This window comes from Chiloscyllium plagiosum, unplaced genomic scaffold (assembly GCF_037043375.1).
Source record: "Chiloscyllium plagiosum isolate Xiang-an unplaced genomic scaffold, Cpla_swu_hap1 HiC_scaffold_10, whole genome shotgun sequence".
In the NCBI taxonomy this organism is placed as follows: Eukaryota; Metazoa; Chordata; class Chondrichthyes; order Orectolobiformes; family Hemiscylliidae; genus Chiloscyllium; species Chiloscyllium plagiosum.
The window spans coordinates 97,496,869-97,509,758 of record NW_028270148.1 but is presented as its reverse complement, the minus strand read 5'-3'; positions in this window follow the sequence as shown (position 1 = coordinate 97,509,758).

Below are 12,890 nucleotides of genomic sequence, written 5' to 3'. Positions count from 1 at the left end.
GATCCTCAGGTATGGAATGACATCTCTGAATGAGTTGATTCGGGAAAAAGAAGTGCAGACCCTGATTAATAAAAATATAAAGCAGGCTCAGTTGGGTAATAGATTGGAAAAAAAATTCACTTTGTGATGGAGAGAAACCTTTCAATTGTGTGTGATATCATTACTGAATATAAAATTAAAATCAGACCCAGGGATGTCTGTCTGTCTGTCCCGGGCTGGGACTAGCCTATCTACACCATGAATAGTGGCTCTGTTTTGGTGTTGAATAATAAATGATGCTCTTTTTCAGTTAGGTTTGCTGACATATTACAAAGGGGTTGCCTATTTAAGACAGAGGAGTAATTGATTTTCTAAGAGGGTAGTGATTCTAAAGAATTCTTCACTATGGAGGAGTGTTGAAACTAGGCCAGTATGTTCCAGACTGAGAGCGAGAGATTTTTAATCAATCAGGGAATCAGCAGTTATGGGCAAAAGGCAGGAAATTGGAATTGAGTCTTAGCAGCGAAGTGATGCTCTCATTGAATGGTGGAGCTGAGTTGAAGGGCTGAATGGACTACATCTACTCCTGTGTCTAATGGTCTGATGGAATCTATCACATTGCTGTGGTCTGGAGACAGTTGTAGGCCAGACCAGGTAAGGACAGCAGATTCCCTTTCCGAGAGGAAATTAGTGAACCACACAATGAACAGCGGTTTCCTGCTCACCACTAGCTATTTGGATGTGGTGGGATTTCAGCACTTGTTTCCAGCCATTAGACTAATATCTCTGCGTTATTCAATATAAATCATTGGCTCATCTGACATGGCATCTGACTGTACAAATACCTGTTTTGGTTCTCTGGTAGAACACATCACGTGCTGACACAGGAGAAATGTTACCACAGCAGTGAGGCTGACACTTAGAGAATAAAGTATCCATTTTGAGGACAACATTTCATCCAAATTCAATCAAATATGATGAAGGTTTTGCTTCTCGGTTTCAGTTTATTTCGATTATTTGAAAAATTTTATAACTGCAATAAAGGGATACATTATTGCATTCCCCAATTTCTCCCTGAATTTAGTCTGGGCCAATGCATAAATACACGTGTTTGTACAGGAGCTCAGCAGTTGAAACATATCTGCTGTGCAGTCTGCAATAAATAACGGATCCATGAATTGATCTGGCTCATAATGACGTTCTGTAATCCTGGAAGTGAAAAAAAATACAACATATGGCATCCACAGCACGATGAAAGTGCTAGAAATGGCAAACAGTAAAAAGATGGATTTTCTTCGGCTCTGCATCTCTGGATCGTCGCTGTTCTGGGTGTTGCATTGACCTTGTAGTGATCTGCGGGTTCGATTAGCCATCACAATGTGGCGAACAGTCAGTGCATTGAGCAGTAAAATGAGAAAGTATGGCAATAGTGGGTTTAAAATTGTATCAAGCCAGTCAAAGGTGATCCATCCTGGCCATGTAAAATACACTGGCTTGAAATCAACAGTCCACTCTACATTGTCAATTATATAGCCAGGTTCAAAAGCAAAGTACACTGGAATATTTTTGATGCACGATACAACACACAGGGTTGTTATAATCACAGCTGCAGTCTTCTCCCTGCAATACCTCTCTCTGAGCTTTTGACAACAAATGAGGACAAAGCGATCGACAGTGAAAGCGACTGTCAGCCAGACAGAGCAGTCAACAAGCACATAGTTGATCACCTCATTGATGCTCACTATGGAAGTGTAGTGTAAAAATGAAAATGGGAAATAGTAATAAAGTATGTAATAGATTATCACATTGAAAATAAGGACCAGAAAGTCCACTATCGTCATACCCACCAAGTAAAGAGTGATGCCTTTGGAGAGACCACAGCCTCCTCGGATCAGAAGGACAATTGTCAGGAAGTTAGCTACAAAAACAAGAGTCAAATCTCCAAATTAATTGCAAAGCTGAATTTAGAAATTACAACAAAAATGAGGTGCAAAAACCGCATGAATTCATGTAAAACTCCATTATCTCACTTTTTAGATTAGAATCAATCTAAACATCATGGCATAGACAGAGAACACAGGGGGTGAACACCTTTAACATATTGTCTAGTTATCACCCATTGTTAACAGTTTACCTTAGAATGCAACTTTTTAAAAAAAGGTTTCATGATTTACACATGAAAGAAATGAAACTATCATGGTATTCTAACAGATGAAAGGCTTAACAGACAATCAATGTTTCAATGTATAATTTCAGTTACATCACACTGTAAATTTTTACTATAAATTCTGTGTGTTAGGATTAAGCCCTCCACTACCACCTGATGAAGGAGCGATGCTCCGAAAGCTAGTGTTGTTCCAGTTAAACCTGTTGGACTATAACCTGGTGTTGTGTGATTTTTAAAAAAATTGAGGTCATTCATTCCAATAGTTCGATGTTAATATTCATGCTTCATATAAAACTTCCTCCATCGAACTTCACCTCAACATAATAGGATGTCCTTTTGTTCACATTGCTTTCTTATTAATTCCCCAAATCTGACAAGCTCACACAGTCTGTGTGGTTTGATAACACTGCACTGATCATGAAGAGAAAAGCTCTTCTCCCAAACCAGAATATGTGGCAGCTTGACAATGAGACAAAGAGCAAACACCCTCTCCGTTGCTTCATTCCCCAATCCTGGCTGCCAGAGGATAGAAGGATGATTTTCGGTGTGGATGAACCACAACAATCAGCACCTTCAAATGGATCCAAACATGAGACAAGAGAAACACACAGTTAAGGAGAGCTGCAAACACATGGTCCTCGACACTATGGGATATCTTTTACAGATACATCCTTAAATCTGCCATCTTCTGGATCCCAGGAAATGTTTTTAAATAACATTATCAATGCATATTGTAGGAAGTGTTCTATATTGAAGGAAGACCTAACTGGGTGCCGCATTAAGGGAGATAATTTGAGGTTCTATGCTTGATCAATGCATCAAGAGCAAGAACAAAATTCCAGTGTGAATTTTTAGACAAATGCAAAACACTCAATTTCAGTTTCTTACCAGGAACTCCAAATATTCCAAGAAAATGATAGTAAATGAAAGTTATCTGCTCGATTATTGATAGATCCATAAACACCATCTTGGGAAGTGGAAGATGAAACCAATCAGTTACAACAGACGTGAAGCACCAGACTTTCTTCATTCATATCAGCTTCTTATATAAAACAAGTAACCCCCCTGTGATTCTCTTCATTTGCAAACGGAGCAGAATTACTCCCAGCTCATTGAACATGCATGTATAATTAATGTTGCCAGAGATTCGGCAATATATTTATACAGTTTGAAATGAAGTAATTGCGAATAAAGAATAGTGTTCTGAAAACATCCATACTGTTAATAAATGGGTATTTATGAATTGCAGAAGAATGTTCAACCTTCAGCAAAGTAAAGTTTGAAATTGCACTGTTTTTGGAAATATACCAATTGATTAAATCTGGAATTTTGAATTGAATGAAATTGATGTTCCTGGTAGGTCTTTGAAATAATTGTGGCCTCCATTGGTGATTGTGGATTCAGAAGGTGATCTCCGAGGATTTTTGGTGAATATCTGCAGTGCATCGTGTGGATAGTCCACACTGCTGCGACTGAGTAAAGGTGGAGGGAGTGAATGTGAATGTCTTGCCAATCAAGTGGGTTGCTGTATCCTGGATGGTATAAAGCTTCTGCAGTGATTTGGGAGCTGCAACCATCAGGCAAATGAGAAATATCCCATCACACTCCTGGTTGGTTCATTGTGGACGGTGGACTGGCTTTGGGAGTCAGTTGCTTGCTGCAGTATTCCTCGTGTTGTAGCTGCACTGGAACAGCTTGGCTGGGGGAGCGGCAAATTCTGGACCATAAGTCTTCAGTGCTATTGCCGGAATACTGTCAGGAGCCATATCCCATATCCAGTGCCTCCAACAGTTTCTTCATATCACATGAAGTAAACAAAATTATCTGACGATTATTTTCTGTGATGTTGGGGACCACTGGAGGAGTCCGAGCTGGATCACCCACTCAGCACTTCTGGTTGAAGGTTGCTGGGAATGTTTCAGTCTTATCATCAACACTGATGTGTTGGGCTCTCCCATCATTGAGGATGGGGAGATATGTGGAGCCTCCTCCTCCATTCAGTGAGTTGTTTAATTGTCTCTTATCATTCATGACTGGATGTTGCAGCACTGCAGAGTATAGATCTGATCCATTGGTTGTGGGATCATTTAGCTCTGTCTATCACTTGCTGTTTTTGTTGTTTGGTCTGTAACCTAATATTTGGGTTTGCCTTGTACTGCTCCTGGCATGCCCTCCTCGGTGCTCATTGTTGAGTGGGGGATATGCCTGGCCATGAGGTTACAGATTGTGCTGGAGTACAATTCTGCTGCTATTAATGACCCACAGCATCTCATGGATGCCCAGTTTTCAGTTTCACTATGATAATGCCACACAACACAATGGAGGGTATTCTCAATGTGAAGTCAGGACTTTGTCTCCACAAGGATTGTGTGGTACTCACTCTAGTTGGTAATGTCATGGACAGATGTATCTGCAGATGGTAGATTGGTAAGGATGAGGTCAAGTATGTTTTTCCCTCTTGTTGGTTGTCATACCAGTGGAAGATTTAGGCCATTACTTCAAGAACGAAACTGGGAAAAAGCCATCAAGAAACCACCAGAACCGGAGGGACCATTCCTCGAACACCAAGAATAGTAGGTAAAAACAATGACTGCAGATGCTGGGAACCAGATTCTGGATTCATGGTGCTGGAAGAGCACAACAGTTCAGGGAGCATCCAAGGAGCAGTAAAATCGATGTTTTGGGAAAAAGCCCTTCATCAGGAATACAGGCAGAGAGCCTGAAGGGTGGAGAGGTAAGTGAGAGGAGGTTGGGGGTGGGTAGAAAGTAGCATCAAGTACAATAGGTGAGTGGGGGAGGGGATGAAGGTGATAGGTCATGGGGGTGCGGAAGAGTGTAGTGGATAGGTGGAAAAGAAGATAGGCAGGTAGGACTAGCCATGGGGACAGTGCTGAGCTGGTAGTTTAGGACTGGGGTGAGGTGGGGGAAGGAGAAATGATGAAACTGTTGAAGTCCACATTGATGCCCTGGAGTTGAAGTATTTCAAGGTGGAAGATGAGGCGTTCTTCCTCCAGGTGTCTGGTGTTGAGGGAGTGGCGGTGAAGGAGGCCCAGGACCTCCATGTCCTCGGCAGAGTGGAAGGGGGAGTTGAAATGTTGGGCCACAGGTTGGTGTGGTTGATTGGTGCGGGTGTCCCAGAGATGTTCCCTAAAGCGCTCTGCTAGGAGGCGTCCAGTCTCCCCAATGTAGAGGAGACCACATCGGGAGCAACGGATACAATAAATGATATTGGTGGATGTGCAGGTAAAACTTTGATGGATATGGAATGCTCCTTTAGGGCCTTGGATGGAGGTGAGGGAGGAGGTGTGGGTGCAGGTTTTGAAATTCTTGCAGTGGCAGGGGAAGGTACCAGGATGGGAGAGTGGGTTGTAGGTGGACATGGACCTGACCAGGTAGTCACGGAGGGAATGGTCTTTGCGGAAGGCGGAAAGGGGTGGAGAGGGAAATATATCCCTGGTGGTAGGGTTTGTTTGGAGGTGGTGGAAATGTCAGCGGATGATTTGGTTTATATGAAGGTTGGTACGGTGGAAGGTGAGCACCAGGGGCGTTCTGTCCTTGTTACGGTTGGAGGGGTGCAGTCTGAGGGCGGAGGTGCTGGATGTGGACGAGATGCGTTGGAGGGCATCTTTAACCACATGGGAAGGGAAATTGCGGTCTCTAAAGAAGGCGGCCATCTGGTGAGTTCTGTGGTGGAACTGGTCCTCCTGGGAGCAGATACGGTGGAGGTGGAGGAATTGGGAATACGGGACGGCAACGTTGCAGGAGGTAGGGTGGGAAGAGGTGTAATCCAGGTAGCTGTGGGATTCGGTGGGTTTGTAAAAATTGTCGGTGTCAAGTCAGTCGTCATTAATGGAGATGGAGAAGTCCAGGAAGGGAAGGGAGGTGTCTGAGATGGGTCGTCATTAATGGAGATGGAGAGGTCCAGGAAGGGGAGTCATCATTAATGGAGATGAAGAGGTCCAGGAAGGGGAGTCGTCATTAATGGAGATGGTGAGGTTCAGGAAGGGGAGGGAGGTGTCTGAGATGGTCCAGGTAAATTTAAGGTCAGGGTGGAATATGTTGGTGAAGTTGATGAATTGCTCAACCTCCTCGCGGGAGCACGAGGTGGCGCCAATGCAGTCATCAATGTAGCGGAGGAAGAGGTGGGAGTGGTGCCGGTGTAATTATGGAAGATTGACTGTTCTACGCAGCGAGCAAAGGTACAGGCATAGCTGGGGCCCATACAAGTGCCCATGGCTACCCCTTTGGTCTGGAGGAAGTCCACATCCAGCACCTCCGGCCTCAGACCGCACCCCTCTAACCGTAACAAGGACAGAACGCCCCTGGTGCTCACCTTCCACCCTACCAACCTTCGCATAAACCAAATCATCCGCTGACATTTCCACCACCTCCAAACAGCCCCCACCTTGAAATACTTCAACTCCAGGGCATCAATGTGAACTTCAACAGTTTCATCATTTCTCCTTCCCCCACCTCACCCCAGTCCCAAACTTCCAGCTCAGCACTGTCCCCATGACTTGTCCTACTTGCCTATCTTCTTTTCCACTATCCACTACACTCCCCCGACCTATCACCTTCATCCCCTCCCCCACTCACCTATTGTACTCTATGCTACTTTCTCCCCACCCCCACCCTCCTCTCACTTATCTCTCCACCCTTCAGGCTCTCTGCCTGTACTCCTGATGAAGGGCTTTTGCCCGAAATGTCGATTTTAGTGCTCCTCGGATGCTCCCTGAACTGCTATGCTCTTCCAGCACCAACAATAATACCCTGTCAGGACAATCAATCAGCTCACGCATTGAGCAAGACGGCCAGATCTATCTTCATCAACAAAAAGACGTGTCTCCATAACACTGCACCAGAATTCTTTTGGAAACCCAAACATTGCTCTTTCCCATTCATTCAAAGGACCATAAGAGTGAAATCAGTTTCCAATATGTGCAATTTAAAGAGCTCAATTGTAGAAATGTGATCTACTTCCTTTGTTTCCATTAATGAAATAATTATGTGTGTGTGTCTGTCTGTCCATGAGGGAGTGAGTGTTTTTCAATGCATGTACATTTCAGATGGTTGTGGGAATACATTTCGGGCAAATCTTATTCGGGTTTTTGTGATGTGGGCAATAGCAAGTCATGTGACAGAATCAGGGGACACGTGCAGCGAGGCCCATCTAAACGTCAGGATGGTCTTGCTCCACCTTTCATGTTTTTGATAAGTGACATGGGCAAAAAGTCACTGGGCAGCAGGGAGATGGGAATTGATGGGCATTAGTGACGGCGAAACACCACTTTGCCTCATTAATATTCAGCCCAACACGTTCCCAAAAACAACAAACAAGCTCAGTTTCTGGAAAAACGCAACAACGAAACCAAAGCGAACACCTTGTAGATTCAGCTCACTGCTTGCTCTGAAAGACCTTCGTGATGGAGACCGGGCACCAACATCTCAGGGCACAGTTCATGGGCATCAGTCACATGCTCCCCACCTCCATGGACAGAGGCATCCAACACATACCAGCCTCAAAAAACCCCCCATGTCATGTATCGAGCCCACTTACAGAACCCTTCTGCACTTCAATGCTGCCCCTTGGTGTGCACTGACAACTCTCAGTGTAACACTACAGCAAGGACCCTGTACATTCAGGGCCACACACCCAGCTCGTGGACTGGACCAGGCTGCATCTCCAGGCTCTCCACTTACTCTCAGAGCACTTACTCTCTCAGAGCCAACTTGGATGTGCAAGCATCCCTCCTCCCATTGCTTTGGCTCACATTTTCTGCTTATTTTCTCTCTCAGCCAGGCTCATACACTGCTGTCTGACCTTGCCATTGAGCACAGACACAAAGCCAGGAAGCTTGTCAGAGTTGTCAGCAGGCCCCAATCAAGTCAAGGTGGAGAGCTTTCTCTCAGGGGTTCCCTGTGCAGTAAGTCAGGGGCAGCCTCCAGTACCAGTCCAGGGCCTGCTCGGGGCAGTCAGAGTCAGGAGCCTCTCCGTATCATGGGAGAGCTATCGAATGGCAGGCAGCCTGCCTCCCATGATAAGGGAGTCTTTCTGTCCTGTTTGGGCTGTTCTCCTCCTGGAATGAGAGTGAGGCAGGTATTAAGGGAGATGAAAGTGGGTGGCACAGCTGGTGCTGTTGGTGCGGATGGGATGGTGCCCTGACTGAGTGAGCAGGCAGTGCAGAGGGCATGCAGGGTTGGTGGTGTTGGGTGTTGGGCTGGATAACAGCCAGTGGGGGAGATGTTGCAGACAATAGTGAGAGTGGGAAAGGATGAGCTTTAGTGGGTGGTGGGTACAGGAGCAGAAACAGAGTGAGTGTGAGGTATTGGAGAGAAGATGGTGCAACGTAACCTGGCAGAGTGGAGAAGGACATTGACCTTCCTCGGACAGCGCTGGGCATTCCTCCAGGTGGCTGAGACTGCACTGACCTGGGTGGGAATCTCAGACAGGGCTGGCATGGTCTGGTGTCGGGGTGTCCTCTCCTGCCCCTGGAGCTGGAGAAAGTCCTGTGTCAGCAGCAACCCATCCAGCAGGAGCCTGCCCGCAGTGTGGGGTACCGATTTCCCCCTGACTGCCATTCCTGGGGCAAATATCAGCAACTGTGCAGGGCAGCTCCACACTGACAGCTTCATCATTCAGTCACAATCCAAGCAGGATACAGAAAGTACAGGAGAGAAATTAAGAATGGAATGGGTAAAGAGATTTGATCTAACCTTTGGTTACTGACTCACTTCTCAAAGGATTTTGTCTCTCTCTAATCTATCAAAACATCTCACAATTTTGAATAAGGGAACAATCCCTAATTCTTTAATTTCTTCACACAATTGAAATCCCTTTTGACTGGCTCCAGACTGATTAACCTGCTTGGTTTCCACTTCAACCCTGACTTCCTGCCGAACTTTCTAAAGGATCCTTTGTGTGTGTATTCCAGACCAGGACAGCTAACAGTTTATTACCCTGCACCGACGGGACCAGGAGGGAACGGGTAGATCTAATATTCCGGTTGATCAAGAGGTTCACATCATCAATGTAACAACACACACTGAGTAACAGAAAGGTCATGCAGGGCGTATACACATCACTGATCTCCTTTATTTCCAGCATCAATCACTTCAATAATAAGGAGACAATGGGGACCTGCAGATGCTGGAGAAATCAGAGTTGGTGAAACTTGGAGCTGGAAAAGGCACAACAGATCCTGAGGAAGGGTCCTGTCTGAAACCAATGGGAAGGTGAAAGGGGCCATGGTACTAGAGTTCAGGGAAAGAGACATTGTTGGGCTGCAGTTAGTGACACAGCACTACTCATTGGAAAGAAGGAGGCAAGCTTTTGCCAACATTTAATTAGATCATGGCTGACCTATTCCTCAACTCCGTTTATCGCTCATCATAATTACCCAACAAACATTAATCACTCAGGTCTTCAAAGATTCAGTAATCTTTTCTGCTGTCATTTGTGTGAAAAGTGCTTTCTGATTTCTCTCCCAGCTCTAATGCTTCACCTTGGGATGGCGCGGTGGCACACTGCATAGCACTGCTGCCCCCCAGCACCAGGGACCCAGGCCCAACTCCAGCCTTGGGTGACAGTCTGTATGTTCTCCCAGTGTCTGTGTGGGCCTCCACCGGGCACTCCTGACCCCTCCCAAAACCCAAAAAACATATATTTACATATTTATAAAGTCACGCATTGTTTCAGCTGGTTCTACTGCGGTCTGTATTACGGTCTAAAAATGTGGAGATTTGGTTCAGTTGAAGGTAGATTAGAGGTTGTTAGCTTTGAGTTAGTTCCATGGTGCCTGTGTGAGCTGATAAAGAATGTTTAAACCTTAGACCCAGCTGAAAGGCTTCCAGAAGCAAGACAGTCCTGAGGTTGCTATGGAGATAATTATTAAAGGAGAAGCTATTCTTTAAACAGAAACTGGGAGATTTTGGGTCTAAAAGGAAACATAAGTAAAAAGAGAAAAGTCAAACCCAAAATGTAGCAAAAACATGGTGTGTTGTGCTGAACCAAAGGACTCAGGTTATTTATGTTTGGAGAGAGAAAGAGTGAGGTTGAGTAACTTGGGGAGGGTCAATTAGCTCTCGAAAAAGAGAAGAAATCTAGATATGGAAGACTTCCCAAGGAAGTGTTGATGTGTGTCCCATGGTGTGTGATGTGTGACTGTCAATGATACCGATATCATTCCATTCATTTTATTCCACTGTGGATGACACCATTCATACAAACTGGACACTGTTGTCACATGGTGCGGGTGTAAGATCGATGTAGTGCGGTGCTGCACAGCAACATGTCCGCTCTCTTGGCTGATGACGGCTGGAGACCACATCAACCTGTCTGGCTTTGTGTCTGCACCAAAGGGAAGATACAACAGAAATATTGTGAGCCTTTAATGGCAGAGGAAGAGAAGAGGATGAAGTTCTGAGGAGAGAATATGGGACATTAGGGAGGAGGTTAAAAAATAGGTCCTGGAGGGTAGTAATGCCTGGATGACACCCATTGCCATGTGCGAGTGAGAGTAGGACTAGGAGGATAGGGCAGATAAATGTGTGGTTAAAGAGCTGTTGCAGGGGAGAAGGATTCACAATTTTGGATCATTGGAATCTCTTCTGGAGTAGGGGTGTTCTGTCTAAGGAGAACGGGCTACACCTGAATTGGAAGGGGACTAACAAACCTGTGAGGAGATTTGCTGGAGCAACTTGGGAAGATTTAAATTAGTCAGGGGACCAGGTGGGAGATAATCATACTTCTAACTCATGGAGGCTGTGGTCTATCCAAAGGGATCTCCCTTTATTTGGTGGGTATGACGACAGTTGATCTCCTGGTCATTATTTCCAATGTGATAATCTACTACATGCTTTACTACTATTTCCCATTTTCATTTCTACATTTCACCTCAATAAGGAGCATCAATGTGATGATCAACTACACAGCTGTTGACTGCTCTGTTTGGCTCACGGTCGCTTTCACTGTCGATCGCTTTGTCCTCATTTGTTGCCAGAAGTTGAGAGCAAAGTATTGCAGGGAGGAAACTGCAGCTGTGGTGATAGTGACTGTGTCTGTTGTGTTCTCACTCAAAAATATTCCCTTGTGTTTTGGGTTTGAGCCAATCTATATAATTAACAATGTGGAATGGGGTGCTCATTTCAAACCAGACTACTTTATCTTGCCAGGATGGATCAGATTTGATTGGTTTGACACAATTTTAAACCCACCATTGCCATTCTTTCTGATTTTACTGCTCAATGCACTGACTGTCCGACACATTGTGATGGCCAATCGAACCCGCAGAGCACTGCAAGGTCATCGCAACACCCAGAACAGCGACGATCCAGAGATGCAGAGCCGAAGGAAATCCATCACTTTATTGTTCACCATTTCTGGCACTTTCATTGTGCTGTGGATGCCATAGACTATGTTTTTCCTCATTTTGAGATTACAGATACATTTTATGAGCCAGATCATTATACTGATCCCTTACTTCTCACAAAGTATACTGGAGATATGTTTCACCTGCTGAGCTCCTGTGCATTGGCTCAGTCTAAATTCAGAGAAAAGTTGAGAAATGCAATAAAGTATAAATTCTTGTAATTATTCAATATGTCAAATATTCTTTGAAAAAGTGACTGGAAGCAAAGTTACAAAACATTCACATTAATCTACTGAACACGACAAGTCTGTCCTCCTAGGTCTACACTAACTACAAGTAATAGTCTTGCTCTGTGGTGATATTCTCCCCTCTGCATCGCAGGGTCATGTGATCAAGCACATGACTGAGGCTGACAGAATTCCACTTCAGATGAGCTGGTAACACTACACCAGTCCACACTCCTCATTGGATGTAACATTTCCCACAGCCCTCCTTTGAGGACAAGCAGTGAAGTCATCCATGGTCTTCTGGGTAATATTTATCCTCTAACCAACATCACTGAAAGCAGATTGTTTGATCATTTCTCTTATTGCTGAATTCACTGTGTACAGATTCACTGCTACATTGTAACAATGACTCATTTTTAAAGTACTCTGTGGGTTGTGCAGATTCCCTTTACTGCTGGCCGGGCACAGCATTTAATGCCTGTTCCTAGTTGCCCTTGAGAAGGTGGTGGTGAGCTGCCATCTTGACCCACTGCAGTCCATGTGGTGAGGGTTGACCCACAATACTATAAGGGTGAGAATTCCAGGATTTTGACCCAGCAACAGTGAGCTCCCTGATTTGATCGGGTGATAGCCCTAATCAGGAAACTCATTTTAGGGCATGGAACACACAACATAGAACATAGAAAACAGAACATAGGACATAGAACACAGAGCTGGACAGGACTGGGCCCTTCAGTGCACCATGTTGTGCTGAACATGAGGCGATATTAAACTGACCCCTTCTTCCTGCCCTTTGTCCATATCAGAGAATCATAGAATCCCTACCAGACAGAGACCGGCCCTTCGGCCCAACAAATCCACACCGACCCTCTGAAGAGTATCCCACCTTTACCTATTCCCTACTCTGTTACTCCACGTTTACCCCTGCCTAATGCACCTAACCCACTCATCCCCGAGGACTATGGGCAATTTAGTATGGCCATTTCACCTGAACTGCAGACCTTTGGATTGTAGGATGGAACCAGAGCACCTGGAGGAAACACATGTAGACGCGGGGAGAATATGCAAACTCCACACAGAGAGTCACCCGAGGGTGGAATCGAACCAGGATCCATGGCGCTGTGAGGCAGCAGTGCTAACCACTGAGCC